Source organism: Strix aluco, chromosome Z, assembly GCF_031877795.1.
Source record: "Strix aluco isolate bStrAlu1 chromosome Z, bStrAlu1.hap1, whole genome shotgun sequence".
Classification (NCBI taxonomy): domain Eukaryota; kingdom Metazoa; phylum Chordata; class Aves; order Strigiformes; family Strigidae; genus Strix; species Strix aluco.
In genome coordinates, this window is record NC_133971.1 from 68,862,699 (window position 1) to 68,881,437 (window position 18,739).

Here is an 18,739-nt window from a genome sequence, read left to right on the forward strand (position 1 = left end):
TCCATCTGCATTTTCTTCAAGCTCCTAATTTTGAGAATATTATTGAAAGCTCAGGTGCACATGTCTTTCTGGTTCCTTATTTTATCCCTTGGAGAAACTGTTGTGCATTATTCTGTTCAGATATGTGAAAAGCTTTACCAATATACCAGTTTTCTACAATATATTTGTTATGTCAGTAAAACTCTTATTACATTTCATAACTCTTGGCTTTTTGTTTATTAGTGAACTTTATTATTGTTTCTATGTATGGTAAATATTGTTAGCTGATGTGAAATTATAATGGCTTTATTTTTTTGTTTTAGTCCTTCCAACAATGTCGTTAAAAGAAACTTTCATAGCACCAAGCTTTTTTCCTTTGTTTTTCTTCTTTTAAAATCCTATTATCCAAAGCCTCTCAGTCTTACTAATTAGTATAACTCAAATATGTAATAAATATGCAATAAAACAGTTTCCCTTAAGCAGTTTTCTATATCCTTTTTAGTTTAATCTATAAGTCATAGGTGAAGAGCTTCAGTTAACAATCAGGTAGGTAAAAGCAAGTTGGAAAGGAGGCAGAGAAAACAAGTCACTGTGATGACAAATATTAATCACATAATAGGAAGGAAGAGTGTGTGACAACTAGTACACAGCTATGGCAGATATTTCCTGTAAAAAAAAGACCAGTGAAAACCTAATTATGAAATTTATGCTTATTTCTTTTTATTCATAATTATCATCTGTATTTGGAAGCACAAAGCTCCAGTTATGGACTCTGTGTAATTATTTAAAATATTTTTGCAAAGCTCTTTCAATACTGTATCTTTTTTAAAAACTGGAAAATTTATTGTTCATTTTTATAAAAGACAGCAAATATTGATACTGCACTTCTCCCTTCCACTCCCTCATTACACCCTCTGTGTAGATTTCTTTCAAAATTCTTATAGGTAAATCCTACTTAATATCCTGGTACGTCTGCACTATCTTTCAATATTTTGTTCTCCATTCCCCACAGAGAGCATGTCTGGAAAGTTACTCAAGCATGTGAAAAGAAGTCAAATTGACATTTGTTCCGTTGCTTTTCATATATTGTCAATAGTTACCTTCACTCAAAATATGTCAATTTCAGCTCTAGAAAGGGTTATTTCTGAGAATCTTCTTATAGGTCATCGTTAGGAAAACTGAACATGGATTTCTTTTCAGCGACCTCTGGTGGAAAGGCTTGCTTTCTGTTGGAATAAACCAAGGACGGTCTGGTTCCATTTTTGATTTTTTTTTTTTTTTATTTTTTCTGGAAATCAAATGCAAATAATAATGAATATTGTATTGTGAATACCTAATATTCACACTTAACTGCAGTGTCCACCCTGCTGGATAACTGAAGTTATGTGAACTTCTAGTTTTTAAAATGTTACTTGAATAATTTCTCCTAAAATTCCGTATACACCAGTGAAAATTTCACTGTCACATAAAACTAGTTAATTACGGTGTAAAAGTTGTCAAATAACTTGTATGACTACCAGATCGATGTGTTCTTTCTAGTCAAAGTGCAATCATCCTTCTATTTATAATAGAAAAGAGTAGGAATAGGTGTTCCAAGTCAGGTTAGACAGAGCTTTGAGCAACCTGATCTAGTGACAGATGTCCCCACCCATGACAGAGGGGTTGAACTAGATGGTCCCTTCCAACCCAAACCATTCTGTGATTCTACGATTAAAGCACTTCCACTTTATATGAAAGAGTATGGAAGACAATTTTTAAAAAGTCTTATAATGAAATTCCTTTCAAGATATATAGAAATACAAAAATATAAAACTAAATACCAGTTAACTGAACATCAATAATACACTTACAAATATGCTTCAGATTTTAAAACCACAAAATCTGCAAGATTAAAACTTGAAGTTCCCAAAGTCATCTTAATCTTCTTTACAATTATATAATCAAATGATCTTTTTCATAAGCACAATATTTAATACAAAGTGCTGTTTAACACATTCTAAAAAATTGTGGAAATGAGATTAGATAAGCTATTATATCAGCTATCAATTCCTTCAGCAAAAATATTTTATGAATTCTAGTTCTACTGTTCACGGTCTAAGGCATCCTCAGAATCACTTGTATGTCACCATATTAATTTTTCTTCACTGTCTTCAATTTCTGTATTTTTCAATAGACTGAGAGGTGTTGCTCAGGTCTTTGTAAATGTCAGTGATAACAAACTAGATTCACATATGATGACACTTATGACAGAACTGACCTACCTGTGCTCTGTGAGAATGTGTTGACACTTGCTGGATGATTAAAATGTGTGCTGACATATCTGTTGGAAAAATTACAGTTTTCAAAATACACCTAAGGAATGCAAGAAGCCTATTTGAAAGAATGAGGAAATTCTGAGGTAAAAGGAATTCACATTCTCAGTCCTCTATGGTATTATTGAATGATCTAAAGAAAGCAGTTTGCTTACTGAGGAGACCCTAGCAAGAAGAGGAAAGTACAAATAATAAAGAAAGACTAATTGTGTTACTTAAAAGGCAAATAACTCAAAGACAAACAGAATTAATGACACACAGAGGAACAAATGCACAGAGAAAAAACGTGTGTTGTCTAAGGCAGCATTAAAACACAGAGCCTGTAAAGTCACCTGAGTCAAACGCACAAAGAAGCATCCAACAACCTTGAACTGATAAGTTCAAGCAAGTCAGACTTCTCACACTGCAAAAAAACAGAAATCACAGTGTGTCAAAAATAAATTGGCAAGTTGGGTCAAGGAACTAAAGAGAGAAACACTAATGGAGAAATGTAAGTGAACAGCATTGTGCAAGAGTTTGAAAACATGCAATTGAATAACTGAATTTTAAGTATATGATTACAGGCAAGGAAATATTATTTAGCCAGAAACCATGGTTTATGATTAAGGGCAAAACACTAAATTATACACTTTATTTCCTCTTCTGTTGCTTTTTGTACTTGGATTCATTTTATTAGTCTTCACTTTGTTGGAAGTACAGGCTTCTCTTCAGTGGACCTACACCAGTGTACATAGTTTCTACCAGAAAGATTTATTTAGCTGCTAATATGGTTTACAGACCCATATTTATAAATCTAAATCTGTATACGTATGTCTAGTTAACTGCATATTAGTGTATCCACCTAAAGTGAAGGAGGACAAAATGTAAAATGCAATGACAATCGAACATCATTTGTATAGCCGTAAGAGAAAGGCTATCAAGATTGAACTCCGTATGGAGAGGGGAATACAGAAAAGGTTCTGGATTCTGTATTTCTCTTTCTGTGCTCTGTAAAAAAAAGATCCTTTAGAAAACTTAAAATAGGCTCACCATCTTAATCACTATAACCTGCAAAACACTTCAGTTTAAAAATTTCAGTACCTAATTCGTAACCAGAATGGATATTAGAAACAGTTAAGAGTTTCATGTCAGATCCAACAAGCCAGGGTAGTGCAGTTCTGTTTGCCCAAGTGCAATCAGTAGGAAGGCTGAAGATGAGTTCCCAGAAGGCACATACATGCAAAGCACACATATATACCAGTTGTATACATATATGCACAGCTGACCACATGGATCACAGACTGACACTCAGAGTACTCACATGAACATAGATATAAAACAACAGCCTCATCCTGTTCCTCTCTCTGGCTGAGCAAGGTGGTGGTCCATGAGTGACAATACACATACTTATATGTATGCATTGCGTCCCTCCAACAGCCTGGTTCAGACCCACAGCCTGCACAGCAGCTGCACCTGAATTCCAGTCTCCTCAGTTGCTGGCACTGGCCCCTACAATCCCAAGGCTACAGCCCCACTCCAGCTTCTCGTTCAGTCCATCACACACACATACGCACAGAGAGTTGAGAGCGACTATCCTGTCCTCCATATCTAGACATTAGAACTGAGGTTCTCCTGGGATAGCCCTGGGAGGGGCCTGAAAATGTGTCCTTTCCCACCTTCAGCTGTTCTTCCCTGTTCCTCTAGGCTTGTGCAGGCAGGTTTTTGATGGGCTGACAGCACCTGTGATGAGCCTAGGTGTAGCTGGGCCAGTGTATTTATCCTGCCATTGTCTCTATGCTTCTTGGTGGATGTACAGATGAGCTTCTATCATGTAACCAAACAAAACCCACAATGATAAAGAAAATAAGGAACTTTAAAATTACTATCCATCACAACCAAAATATTTTTTCTGCAGTGGTATATAGGAACTTTACAATTTTCTTAGTCAACATCAAGTTGTACCTTGCTAACCTGAGCCCTGCATTTGCAATTTTGAAAGCATAACTATCCTATAGAAATAAAGTTGCAGCTATACACAAAAGCATTATCCACCTTAGGTCAAACTGACACAATTTTCACTTAAGCAATAAGCCTGATTATTAGTGACCCTTCCACTGTAATCAGTAGCAAACACTCCATTAATTTTTACTGCCCGACATTGAGAATACACTAAATAATCTTCTGTTAACAATTTTTTTTTCAGACAGGTGTTAATGCTTGACAGTTTGGTAAATCTGTACAATATAATGTGACTTTTTGCTTTTTCCAAATTAAGAAAAATGTGAAGTTATTTTCCTATGCAAATTGGTATTACTCTCCTCTGATAAAAATGTAAATTTAAAGGAATGTGATAAGAATTTAGATTTCAGTGATTTTTTTCTAAAATAAAAATTAATATGGAATGTTTCTATAAATTTGCAATCTTTCAGAAGCAGTAGCTTAAAATTTAACTAACAAACATGGTAAAATGCGCATAAACAGTGAGATGAACAAGATACCTTGAGAAAATCTCCAGATGGCAATGTACCAGAGGAAGAACAAGCAAAACCTGAAAAATCTCCAATCCATTACTTATTTTAAAAAATTTGCTTTTTCACAGCTAACCTGTTTCTTTCTATCATAAAAAACATTTAGAGCAGATCAGTGGACAGTCCTTATTTGAGGTTATCCTTTTCAGGATTTGTTCATGGACTGGTTACAAGCTCGTGTAGACTTGAAAACATCTTTACTTCCTTACAAACATATGTGGGTTTAGTCAATACTCAACAGAATGAGAGGGTACTATTTCTCCCTGTACCTGACTTTCAGAAAAAAGTAACTTTCCAAGTTGTTCTCAGAAATACCTCAGTAAGTTGTAATTGAACTGAAATCACTTATCAATTAAAGTAAAAAACCCACAGAGTAATTATTCAGGAATATTGTTCATCATCATTACTGAAAAAGTTGTAATATTTTACAAGTTAGAATACAGGCAATTTCAAGTTCATTTCCTGAAACATGAAGTTCAAGTTAGTTTTTCAGGTCGTTCAAGGATCATTCACTTCATGCACACTTAAAAACAGAACATTCCCAGATAGTAGCAAAGATGTGTGCTTTGTCTTAAGTTGGATGGAACAGTTTGTTGACTTGGTCTTTTTTCCCCTCCAATGAACAGAAGTTAAAAAGGTGTATGAGCAGTTTTATCTCTCTAGACTACAAAGTGGCATATACAAATACAATTTTTAACTTGATAAATGCTGACTCTTCCTGATGACTCTATTGGAGTCTTAACAAATCAAATAATGAGTCATGATCTTATTCAATTTAACTTGATGAAAATAGAAGAGCTTTAAACTGGTACTGGGTGCTCTTTTCATCAAGAAGGCTGAACTCTGTTATTTACTCATATCAATGATGCTATCTATATGACTAACTTGAAAGAAATCAGTGGGAGTAATTATGTAGTCATAATCAGAAAATACTACTTTCATAATGTGTAAAACTGAAATGATTGAGTGTTTTAAAAATATCTGTCTTTTTTTTTTTTCCCTGTTAAAATAAGACTTCTCTTCTTTAACCATGATTTTAAACAGAAAGAATAAGAATGTGCTATATGTTTTTTTATTGAAAAAGTTACCTCGTTTTAATTGTAAGAATTAAGCTCCCAAATCTTCAAGTATAATTTTCATGTTGGTCAAAGGCTTGATCTGCAAGCAAAATATTGTGGTAAAGGTGGCTGCCAATTTTAGCATTCTTTTTAATATTCATCTTCCAGTGGAGATCATTATAATAACATTTTATAATTGTTGTTTGAAGTGTTGAGATCATAACTGAAAAAGATCGGTAGTTAGGTCACATTGGCCTAAAGGTATGCTTAACTGCAGTTCTTACAAGCAAAAACTTCTATAACCAGCAGAAATGAACCAGTATAATATGGAAGTAGACTTAAATGGAAATTAGTTGTGCACACACACACACAAAATTGAAACAGCCCTTTCTGTTCAAGAGAAAGACTAATACAATATGTCATTTGGCTGGCAGACAGATTTTTGAAGACTCATATTGTAAACCACCTTCCCAGAGCATGTAGATTTAAAAAATGGTGAGAATGCAACATCATAACATCCTGGTGTGTGAGAATGCAATATTGAAATACTCTGGTGTTGTGACATAATGTAAAATAAGAGACACAAGTCTTAAATTCTTTTCATATTTACTACAGAGGAATAGTAGTCTTTCTACTGCCTAGAATTCTCCAGGTCTTGCTTCGTTCCATATGAATGACACATCATGAAACTGTTGAGAACTATGTCTTGAAAGACAGTAGGTTATAGCTCTCAAATCTTTGGAGTGTCTTTCAAAGAAGTTGCTATGTAAAGGAAAAAAATTCTTTCAAGGAAAAAAAAAATGCTTCTGCTTCTTGTAACATCAGCTATATAACTGTCATGGTTCATGGCTCAGTAAGCAACTGAGCACCATGCAGCCACTCACTCACCCCTTCCTCCCCAGCGCTGGGAAAGGAAAAGTAAGCAAAGACACCGCTCACTTCCCCCTTCCCCCACAGTGCTGAGAAGGAGAGAAGCAAAAGACCCAAGAACCTGAGATAACTCTAAGGAGGCATGACATTATCCTTTAAGGCACAGGCAAAAACCAGGCTCATTAGGGGTAGAAAAAAAGAACATAAATTTAATACAGACGCTTAACACTACTTAACACTACTTAACAGACAGAGTAAGACCATGAGAAGCATTACCACATCTTGAAAACACCTTCCCCCATCCCTCCCTTCTTCCAATTCTCAGCTTTGCTCCTGATATCTCTACCACCTCCCCCACAGCAGCACAGGGGGCAGGGAATGGGGGGTGCAGTCAGTCCTGCCAGTTCTTCCACCATGGGGCAAGGGGAAACCTCTGGCATTCCTCCCCCATTCCAGCATGGTCCCTCTCTAACAGGAGACAGTCCTTCACAAACCAACTCCGACATGAGTCACTGCCACGGATGTGTGGCTCGCCCCACATGTTGCAATCCTCCCCGCACTGAACTACAACAACAGGGGCTTCTTCCCACAGGGTCCCGGCCTTTGGATGCAGTCACCTGTTCTGGCCCTACAGGCCATAAATCAGCATCTGCTCCACCATAGACCCTGCCATTTCACCACAGGATACAGGGGAGTCTCTCCTCTGGCGCACCTCCTCCCCTTCTCCTCCATTCTTCCACTGACCTTGGTGTTTGCACAGATGTTCTCCTCGCAACTCCTACCACTCCTCCCAGGTTCCCCTTCCTATGTTGTTGGAGAGACACTGCTAATTGGCCTGGCATTGATGCAAAGGTGGGCCTGACTTGGAGCCGGGAGAGCTTCAAGAAGCTTCTCACAGGGGGCTGCTGCTGTAACCCACTCCCCTGCTATCGAAAAACCCCTACCACTCACTAAACAAGAACAGTAATACACTGGAAAGTAAAACAGTTTTAATGTATACTTGCATGTACAGAGGGATGGAAAGACTCAGGACACCCATTAAAAATACAAGAGGGCAGAAACTATTGGAAAGAAGCAAGGAATCTCACTGGACCGTGTGAAAACATACATAGCAGTTGCAGAAGGTCTCATTGAAAAAGCTTTGTATAAATATTTTATCTTTAAAATGGTTCTGGATTATGCTTCTATCACTATTATCTAGTCTCCATATAGTAGCAAATAGCCATTTGTTCTAGCTAAGAAACTAATCTAGTATTTTCACATTTGATATGCATGGTCCTGAGCTAGTATCTATGTGGCAACATTGCAGTAAAGGTCTTCCTGCACAGAATATTAGAACAAAATCCCATTGAAATCAAAGGGATCTATTACTAATCCTGACCTTCCCAGTACTTTTTTCTCTTGATCAGTTAATCAATAACTTGATGACTAGTAAAATAACCCCAAAAGAAATCTTCATATCAGGAGACATGAGGAAGAATCAAATAGAGAATTAAACATTCTCAAATTATTATAAAGTTTAGAATTTGATTTCAAATCCCAAATCAACATTTTTAGTCTAATTTCCACTTGTAACAAGTTTTTTTCTTTTACACTGAATCATACATGTATGTGATTCTGGTGGGGCTGGATAATTTTCAACCTAGGTAGTTTCTCAACCTATTTTAAGTGAATCATTAAGTCTATGAAATTAGATTATTTTAAGGGAATCAAAGTACATGGTCCACCTGCTTTTTCAGAACATAAATGTAGATTAATATTTTTTTCTAAAGGGGTAAATTATGAAATACAATAATGGGAACAGTGCCTCAGCTTTTGAAAACTGTGTAAGGGATTATCATGTTTAGCCTGAGTTGAAACTCTGTTAAAGTTTCTTGAGAATTCATCCCAAATACAGCTGAGAAGTCTAAAGTTATAATATTTTATACTTATGCTTATTCAATTAAATGGCACATTCATGTAACATCAATTCATTTAACTGAACATTGTCTATTTAATAGTCATATGGGGATAATTCTCCTCCAGGTTACATTGCTTTAAGTCTGAGCAATGTCATTCAAATTAATGGACTTAATCATTATAGTGGTGTTTTTTTGTACATATAAGTATTTTCAGGATTGATGTCTTTAACTACATACTTTTTAAAGCAGATATATATTATTTATCTTTCAGTGGTTCTGTGGTAATCTGACCTCAAAAGGTTCAGGAGCAGATCATCTTCTGGCAGTTCTAATTGACAAGCAGCTGAACATGAGCCAGCAGTGTGTCCAGGTGGCCAAGAAAGCCAACAGCATTCTGACTTGTATTAGAAATAGCGTGACCAGCAGAAGTAGGGAGGTGATGTAAGGAACTGTGTTAGACATTGTTTGTCTCTACATTGCTGCTCCGCGACCACCACTTCCCGCCCCCAGCATCCTGTTGTTCTAGAGGAGTACGCTTTGGAGGAGACACAGAGTCCCCGACAAAACCACAACATCTACTCAGAGCAAGAACAATGACAGCCTTGGCCGTGCCTGCCAAGCTGCACCTGCGTGCAAGCTGGGTGCGGGGCGAGGAAGACATACAACTGCAGGTCGACACCCCCCCACCCCGCCCCCGCCAGCACGACCACCATGGACACCTGGGCATGCGCGCATAGAAGACCACGGGGCGGCACATATTACAATGAGTTCCGTGGAAATGGGCGGATCATTCGTGGAAACGGCGGGGACTGGGACCATAAAAGGACTGCGTACTCCTCTCTTGGGGCCTTCGTCTTCGGCACCTGTTACTTGGAGCTGGGACCCCGGTGGAGTTTGGAGCTCCATCACTTGCATCGTGGCCAAGCCTACGGAACAACGCTGGATCCCTGGTGGTGACAGTAACTAGTTGCATCTCTACCGTTCTCTTGCTTAGGGATTCTAACTTTCTCTTTCTCTATGTCCTATTGCTGTTATCAGTTGTTGTAGAAAATAAAGTTTACAAGATTGTACAGCATCTGACCTCGTTTGTGTCTTAATCTCGCTCTTGGGAACGTTTAACAACCCTCCCCGATATTGGATCGGGACAGATGATAGTCCCCCTGTACTCTACATTGGTGAGGCCACACCTGGAGTATCGTGTCCAGTTTTGGGCACCTCAATATGAGAGAGATATCGAGGTGCTGGAGTGAGTGCAGAGGAGGGCAATGAAGCTGGTGAAGGGCCTGGAGAACAAATCCCATGAGGAGTGATTGAAGGAGCTGGGACTGTTTTGTTTGAAGAAGAAAAGGCTAAAGGGAGACCTCATCACTTTCTACAACTACCTGAAAGGACATTGTAGAGAGGTTGGTGCTGGTCTCTTCTCACAGGTAATTAGTGACAGAACAAGAGGGAATGGCTTTAAACTGCAACAGGGGAGGTTCAGACTGGATATTAGGAAAATATTTTTCACAGAAAGAGTGGTCAGAAAGTGGAATAGGCTGCCCAGGGAGGTGGTGGAGTCACCATCCCTGGATGTGTTTAAGGGTCATTTAGATGAGATGCTGGGGGATATGGTGTAGGGGATAACTTTGTCGAGTAGGACTGATGGTCGGACTAGATGATCCCAAGGGCCTTTTCCAACCTGAATGATTCTGTGATTCTGTGATCTTGAATGCCATCACATGGCACATACAGGACGAGCAGGTAATCAGGCCCAGTCAGCATGGGTTTATGAAAGGCAGGTCCTGCTTGACTAACCTTATCTCCTCTACAATGAGGTGACCCACTTAGTAGTTGAGGGAAAAGTTGCAGATGTTTTTTCATGGACTTTAGTAAAGTCTTTGGCACTGTTTCCCACAGCATTCTTCTGGTGAAACTGGCTGTTCGTGTCTCGGACAGGTGTACTCTTCGCTGGGTAAAAAACTGGCTGGATGGCCAGGCCCAAAGGGTTTAGTAAATGGAGTTAAATCCAGTTGGCAACTGGTCACAAGTGGTCAGTTCTATTTAATGTCTTTTTTAATGATCTGGATGTGGGGGTTAAGTGCATTGTCTGTCAGTTTGCAGACAATACCAAGTTGGGCAGGAGTGTTGATCTGCTTGAAGGTAGAAAGGCTCTACAGAAGGGTCTGGTCAGGCTGGATTGATGGGCCAAGGCCAATTGTATGAGGTTCAACAGAGCTAAGTGCTGGCATCTGCACTTGGGTCACAACACCATGCAGTGCTACAGACTTGGAGAAGAGTAGCTGGAAAGCTGCCTGGCAGAAAAAGATCTGGAGGAGTTGGTCAACAGCCGTCTGAGTATGAGCTGGCAGTGTGCCCAGGTGGCCAACAAGGCCAATAGCATCCTGGCTTGTATCAGAAAAAGTGTGGGCGGAAGGACTAGGGAAGCAATCATCCCCTTGTAATCAGCACTGGGGATGCTACACCTCAAATAGTGTTTTGGGCCCCTCACTACAAGAAAGTCATGGAGGTGCTGGAGCATGTCCAAAGAAGAGCAACGAAGATGGTGAAGGATCTAGAGAAGAAATCTTATGAGAAGTGGCTGAGGGAACTGGGGTTGTTTAGCCTGGAGAAAAGGAGGCTCAGGAGAGACCTTATCGCTCTCTATAACTACCTGAAAAGAGGTTGTAGGGAGGTGGGTGTTGGTCTCTTTTCCCAAGTTACAAGTGATAGGACAAGAGGAAAAGGCCTCAAACTCCTTTTGGGAACTCCTCCTCCTCCAGGGGAGGTTTAGACTTGATATTAGCAAAAATTTCTTCACTGAAAGGGTTGTAAAGCACTGGAACAGGCTGACCAAGAAAGAGGTTGAGTCACTGTCCCTGGAGGTATTTAAAAGACATGTAGACATGCTACTTAGGGACATAGTTTAATGGTGGACTTGGTAGTGTTAGTTTTATGGTTGGAGTCAATGATTTTAAGGGTCTTTTCCTACCTAAATGATTTTATGATTCTATGATTATAATCAGCAGTAACAACAATTACCATATCTTTACAAGAAGAAAGCTTAAAATTAGAAAAGTAAAAAACTTTAAATGTTCAGACTTAGTAGATATTTAAGAAATGGAAAACACTCTTCCTTCTTACACTCAGATTAAGATTATACAGGCAGACAACATTGAAGATTCATGTGCAATTCCAAAGATGATGTTGATAATAATAATAAAACAACAACAACAAAACACAGTACAAAACAATAGATTAAATATGCATCTTTACACATAGAGAACATATGTCCTTGAACTCCTCCTTGGGGCAAATTATGCTCATTGAAAAGACTATCAATAAATCTTCTGTTGTCCTCTTTCCCCACACCTGTAAACTGGAGTATACAGACAGCAGAATTTACTAAAATAAATAACTGAAAAGACAATGCTGTCACTTCTCAAAAGTCAAAGAAAGATTATTTGATCTGACATTAAATTAAGGCTAGGTGTCAGTTTCTTAGGGTTTTTTTCTTTTTTAATTTAATAGCAATAGATTTAGGAAGGGGCATGGTGTTGATTTCATGTCTACTGGTTTGTTCAGGCAACCTAATCTGTAGGTCTACTTTCATATTTCTGTTGCTGTTTAATATCTACCAGGTAAACCTCTGATAAATCACATGTTTATACCCTTGCTTCTGCTCCCACAGCTTTCCATAACATTGTGTCTGGACTGCTATTGAACACATGTGAAACAATAGAACCCAACTTCTAATCTTGCAGCTAGGCATTAACATATTATAAACAAATTACAAAGCAAACTGTCCTGGATTTTTAATCACATCATCTAATATATCATTTTACACATCAGTTATGATTTTACTACTGATTACAAGGAGAAAACATTTCTATGATTATTAAATAACAAGGAAGAGAACAGATAGGATAAAGGTGTGACCCCATGGATTTTTCAAAACTATACATCAAAAAAGTCACATAAATAGATGTGAAGATATCAAAGGCTGAAGCAATTGTTAGAAAGCACATGGGTAAAGTAAGGATGATCTAAATTTACACTTCCTTACCTTCAAGCAATAAAGAATAAAAAACCAACATTAATATCCAAAAATTTATTGCTGAGATGTGTTAACTACCTTCAGTCATACACTGATGGTAAAACATCCTATAACAATTTCACATCAGAAGTGTTCAACCTGTTCAACCTGTGGGCCTTCCTGAGGAACTGCAACATTAGGCTGTTAAAGATTTTTTTGTATACTACACTTACCCTTGTAAACTATCAAATGTAATGTGTGAGACAAAAACCCAATTTTTCCTCATTTTCAAGGGGCAAATATTCAGCTGCTATATTGAAGTCAGGAAGATGCATACAGACACAAACATAGACACAAAGGAATCTATAGAATATAGATGGTGTATGGTAAACTTTTATTAGTGTAAGTTTAGAATGGGTGCACTACTCTGGGTAACAAAACCTGGCACACTCTTTCCAGCTCAGATCAAATGAAAACATTAAAATCTTTCACCAGAGCACTTTGCTTCCATTTGGAAAGTCAAATGCCCTCATTGCTGGAGCTGGTCATGATATTGTCAATAAAAGAGGGTTTAAAAATTGAGAAAATTCTAAAATAACAGATAATCAGCTGCCTGGTTTTGTTATGATGAACTTAAGAAATCCTCTCTGAGAAATTTCATGAAAATCTAGTTTTAAGTCTAGTTCAAGGGTGAGTCTTTTTGAAAACGTTAAAATTTCTCATAGCACATAAAATTAATTTACTACCGGCTTTGGCAGTTTCCATTCATTACTACAGACCACCAAGGAAGATAGAAAGTTCATCAATAATATATATAAATTTCAACTAAGTAGCTTTGCAGCGCATGTGCATGCCATGCTTCAAAGTGCAGCATCTCAAAACCTTTCAACATGAGGAAAGTCTTTATGAAAGCAGGTGATGTGAATCAAATTTAACAGGTGGAATTTTTATTGTTATAGTTGCATGAAGTTCCTTTTTTTACTCCATAATGTAATGAAATGAATAACCCTTAACATGAAAGCAGATCAGAAACTGATATTGCTCATTTTACAGCTTGAATGATTATAACTTTGTAAGGAAAATCCTATATGTTGAGGGGGAAAATATTCTATGATGGCAGTCTATAGTTACTAGTTCTTTTTTTCAGTGATGGTTGTTTTATCAGTTGTATGATATTCTCAAGCCCTGAGGAAATTGGTTTCAGAGGACTTCTTTGGTCTGTGAAAAGAGTTTGCTGACCTTGGTCCTTACAAACATTTTTCCAGCTGCTAATAGCTTGGCAAATGTAAAAAAAAAAAAAAAGAAAAAAAAATCTTCATTATGCAATGTTCTATACTGACTCCCTGTTTTATTTTGGAATTTCAGGTGGTTTTGCCCAAAGTATGTCAGCTATTTCTGAGAAAAGGTTAGTAAAAATAAATAATTTATTTCATACCAAAAAATTCCCAAACTTTTTCTCTCAGTTTTGTTGTCTCCAGACTTTGGTTACAGGACTACAAAGTTCACCTGTAAGTTAAAGCTCTGCTATTACTAATCATGTAAAATCAAGCTAAATTTAGCATAGCAAAAAATTTCACGGACATATGATTTACTTGTACCCAGCTATTAGCTTCTGGCAGGTGCAATAATCTAACTATTTGTCTCTGGGGAAAGAGTTTCTTCTATTTCTATGAAGTTAAATTTTCTAATGTCCAACACACAGGGAAGACTGTTCCTTCTGTGTTCTTATCTGTGTCCTTATTCTTTTGCTTGAGCAAAGGATGAAAGGAAATGGATCAGATTGCAGGAGGCTCAGGAAGCCCTGGTAGACACAGTAGAGGCACAGTGGAGGCAAACAATTAAATATGATATGAGCTCATGCATTAGAGATCTGGCCTGTTACTCTAAAAATCTTAACACTGATGATATCACGTTAGGTATCAAAATTATATATTCAAAAATGAATATTACCAGAATAAGGGGTTGCTTCATGTATCTAGACATGTCAGTTTTCAGTTGCACAGACTGCTCTACTTGCTGTAAGATAAGCTTATACACTGCATGTTGTTAAACCAAAAATATACAATGAAGAATTATTGTGATTAAGATGATGCAAGAACAGGAAGATTTCCAAACAACATCACAGAGAAGAAAGGACACGATATTCCCCAGAGAATGCCTGTGCCAAAGAGATCATATGAGAAGCTGGGCAAGTCACCAGCACTACAATATTTGGCCTGTGTTTTTTTCTCATTTACTGAATGGTTAACATAGAGACACTGTGATCCACAGTGGTGAAAGTACTGAGTTAACAGCTACAGCTGAAGTGGATTTAAAGATGGACTTTCAACATAACAAGTAACCTACAACTGTATATTGTGTTACTCGGATGCTGCTGAATGTTCAGGGAGGATTTTCAGAATTAGTAGGAAATTTTGCAAGTCTTGTAGAATCTTAATGTTTAAAATGTACTAATTCACTCCAGAAAACTGTATTTTTAGAGCAACAATCTCTAAACTAGCTGACTACACGTTATTAAATTTTAGCAAATGTGATAAGGAACTGTTTGCTGGATCAGGATTTAACTTAAAATATATACCTGTCTGAATTGTGTCTCTAATTCTTTTGCTCATACCCCTTGACACTCATAAAGAGCTCTCCAAAGGCAAAAAGGCATTCTGAAAAATCTATTTTGGTCATATATTTCCCAACATGCTTCTATGTCCATCTTACTATGTCTTTCTAACTTATTGCAAAATGTTTATGTAAGGTAAATTTGATCCAGAAAATTATATTACTTACAAAAAGAAGCAAGTCTGGAAAATCTATTTGTGTTCCTTTTGATTTTAATAATTATTACCGAGGAAGAGTATTGATGTCATTCCCTTTACAAGCCAGCCAGTTCAACCAAAACCAGAATAGTATTCCAAGTGTGAGTATGAATAAGGAGTGGTGGCTGGCTGGAATTTTAATTCTGGTTTTTACAGCTTCATTTGAAAGTGTTTAGTCTAATCAATAGAAGAAATCTAAGAGGCTGCCTGTATCTCGCTGATATGTTGCCATGACAACAGCTGACACTGACACATCAGATAGCAATATCAGATAGATTCTGTAAATGTTTCTTGACATTAGCAGACAAATGCTTTCAGTATATATGACTCAAAAAACCTCATGCTTCCCCTACTCTGTAGTCTGTCACTTGCAGTGGTGCAGTAGAGTGACCACAGGACACATGACAATGATTTTACTGGGGCTGCGTAAGGTTGTGAGTTACACTGAAATCATCACTGATCTCTCTGAAGAATGCTCATGAAGTAACAACCTTATCTTTCATCTTAGTGACATTAATGTCTCATTTAGCATTAAGAGACATGAAGTTTCAAATAAGTTACTCATTTCTGGTTTTATTTATTTGGGACTTGCCTGTCTTAACATTCCCTTAAAAACAGTGAAGCCAGTAAAGACAGTCTCCTCAAATCCATCCCTTTCTTTCTGAAAGAAGTATACCAGTTCCCAGCTGACTGACTGCCCAGGTGGTTCAGGCTAAAAGCAATGGCCAGTGTGACAGCTCTGATGTTTATGGTTAATTTACAGGCTTATTTCTGGTACTTTTAATGAATTGAACTATAGAAACATGTGCTACTTCTTCGGAACATGCAAGTAGCATTCATATTGAACTGAAGTGACCCTCCTGCAGTGACCTTTAAACTGTTATAATCTGAGGATGTATGCCAGGATGTAAGTATGACTCTGTGTGTGTGGAAAGGCAGTGAAGCAATCTTACATTTACTTGGTTCAGTGATTAACAGAGTCACAGAACATGAATTTAAATGAAGTAATGTAAAACACCGTTGACTTGTATGAGATAAACTGAGGTGCCATATCTGTAAACTTTAAACAAATCTTTTTTTTTTTTGTAGTTTATTTTAAACAAATCTCTTTTTTTGTACTTTATCTATATGGGGGCTTGCACATAAAACTGTTTAATTTTAATCCTTCATTGATTGAGAAGATTACCATATCATATAAAATGTTTATATAGATAAAACACAAGGTGAATTAGCATTTGAAAATGTCTTTTTAAAATTGTTTTTTCTTCCAGTATGAGAACTACAAAAGCAGTCAGTGAAGTCCTGATCTTACTGCCCCTTTGATGTCTGAGAAAATAAAAATTCTGAATTTACATCAAGTATGCCAAAAGCAAAAATGTTCCAGTGTATTTATAAATTAAAGGGCAATCATTTAGATAAATTATGTTCCTCTCAATTTGAAGCACATTAAAGAAGAAAACCTTAGCTAAATGTTTTGAAAACTCCTTTTCTCATGAATTTGCAATGCCTTAAAAAAACTGGGATTCCTAAGTCTGACTACTAACACCAACATTCTTTTTTTTTTCATTACTTCCTCCTTCTTTGATAAGTAATATGAATGATAATTAGGTAGCTCCATAATATTGCATTATCATGTGATAGTTTTTAAAATACTGAGGTGAGTTCAGGAAAAAGTCTATCATCTGTTCAGTTATGAAAAATTCTATCAGATTACATCGTAGATGATCCAGAAACATGTTTATTTATTCAGCCTATTAAGCTGCTGAAAGTTTCAGAATGCTGATTTGAATCATTGACTCCCAGTCCTATACTCCTCCTCCCACCTCCTAAAAGCCCAGCAAGAAAATAAATAAATAAAATAAAAAATAAAGATAAAAACAAACAAACAAACAAAAAGCCCAGAAAATAAAAAAACAGAATAGGTTATTTTTAATAGTTTAAGGTGAGGAGCTGTAACCTGGGCTAAACAATTATTTCAGTAATACTGATGAAATTCCCTAGGAACTCTATTGACTTTCCCCAGTCAGGTTAGAGGAGGTTTCTATTGCATTTATAAGATATAAATACTGCTCTGCAATATATGTATCATTCTAGAGCAATGCTCATAAAGGCAATAGAAATGTGGACTTTCACTGCAGGTACTGCTGATACTGGTAATGTTATCTCAGTTATTTCTAAGATTTATATTTGGGGACTGCTAAAATGTGCAGATACTCTTTTCCCCCTGCTTTAGTATAAGTTTATCTATCCTAGATCAACTGTTTAACTTTGCTCATATATCGATCCTTTGCATCCACTGCACAATCATTAAAGAGAGACATTTCAGTTCAGTTAATTCTAGAGTGACAGCTGAAGAGGCAGGCATAAATTCTGCATAGAATTTGTTTCTATATTTGAAAAAATAATTTAAAACAAACAAAACAACCCAGTATACCAATATACTATAAGGTAGTAAATGGTCTCATCTTTTCTTCCTCTGACCCTGTGTAGCTCCTTTGCTAACATGGTGAACAATTCTGAAAATCTCAAATTTTCTGATTTTTTAAAAGATACTAAATATTCCCCTCAATAATATTAGAGAAGTGCAGCAAAATTAACTTGATATTACTACATGGACTAAATGGATATCACTGGATTATTTTAGTGGTGTTTTCTGTCCACTGAAATCAAGTGACAGGAAATAGGTGATACTATACCATGAAAATATAGTTCCTTGTAAGCTCTTTCACAGTTGATGCATATATGAAGTTAAATGGACAAGCTTGGGCAATAAGCCTTGTAGCCAGTACTCGTGATGGTAAAGAGGACATGCCAGGACATAACCTTATGCTAAATAATGAACTATATGTTATTTCAGTTGTAAAATACAATAGACCTGTTACCAAAAATTTGTGGGGCAGTTGGAATTCCTCTATGTGCAATGAAAAGAAACTGATGATATTATTCATCTTCTGACACAGAACAAAAAGAAAGAAAAGTCCCCAAGCTTAAACCCTTTAACAGAAAGAAACAAGCCCATGCAGCAGAGTAAGTACTCAGTTTCCAACTAATCCGGTTTCACTGTAACTCTCTTCAAAGATGCCTGCACAGAAATGAACTTTCTGCTTCACAGATTGCTATTCACTATTTTCCACTCAAACTACAGCAAGGCTGTTCTATCTGTCTCACCTGAACATCAGAAGACAGGCCCCAGAGTTTCCTCCTGTGAAACCAAAGAGTTATGTAGAGCGCCAAGTACTTTAACTGAGCAAGTGGTTCTCATTACCTTACACATGTGACCATCACAA

The 18,739-nt window shown here is 37.0% G+C and overlaps 1 long non-coding RNA gene across 1 annotated transcript; it reads left to right on the plus strand.

Moving 5' to 3' along the window:
- Positions 1-9,511: 9,511 nt before the first annotated feature.
- LOC141918518 (uncharacterized) lies at positions 9,512-18,475 on the plus strand. Its single transcript, XR_012621698.1, has 3 exons — positions 9,512-9,586; positions 14,008-14,047; positions 18,413-18,475. It is a non-coding gene; the product is annotated as an uncharacterized LOC141918518 (long non-coding RNA).
- The last annotated feature ends 264 nt before the right edge of the window (positions 18,476-18,739 follow it).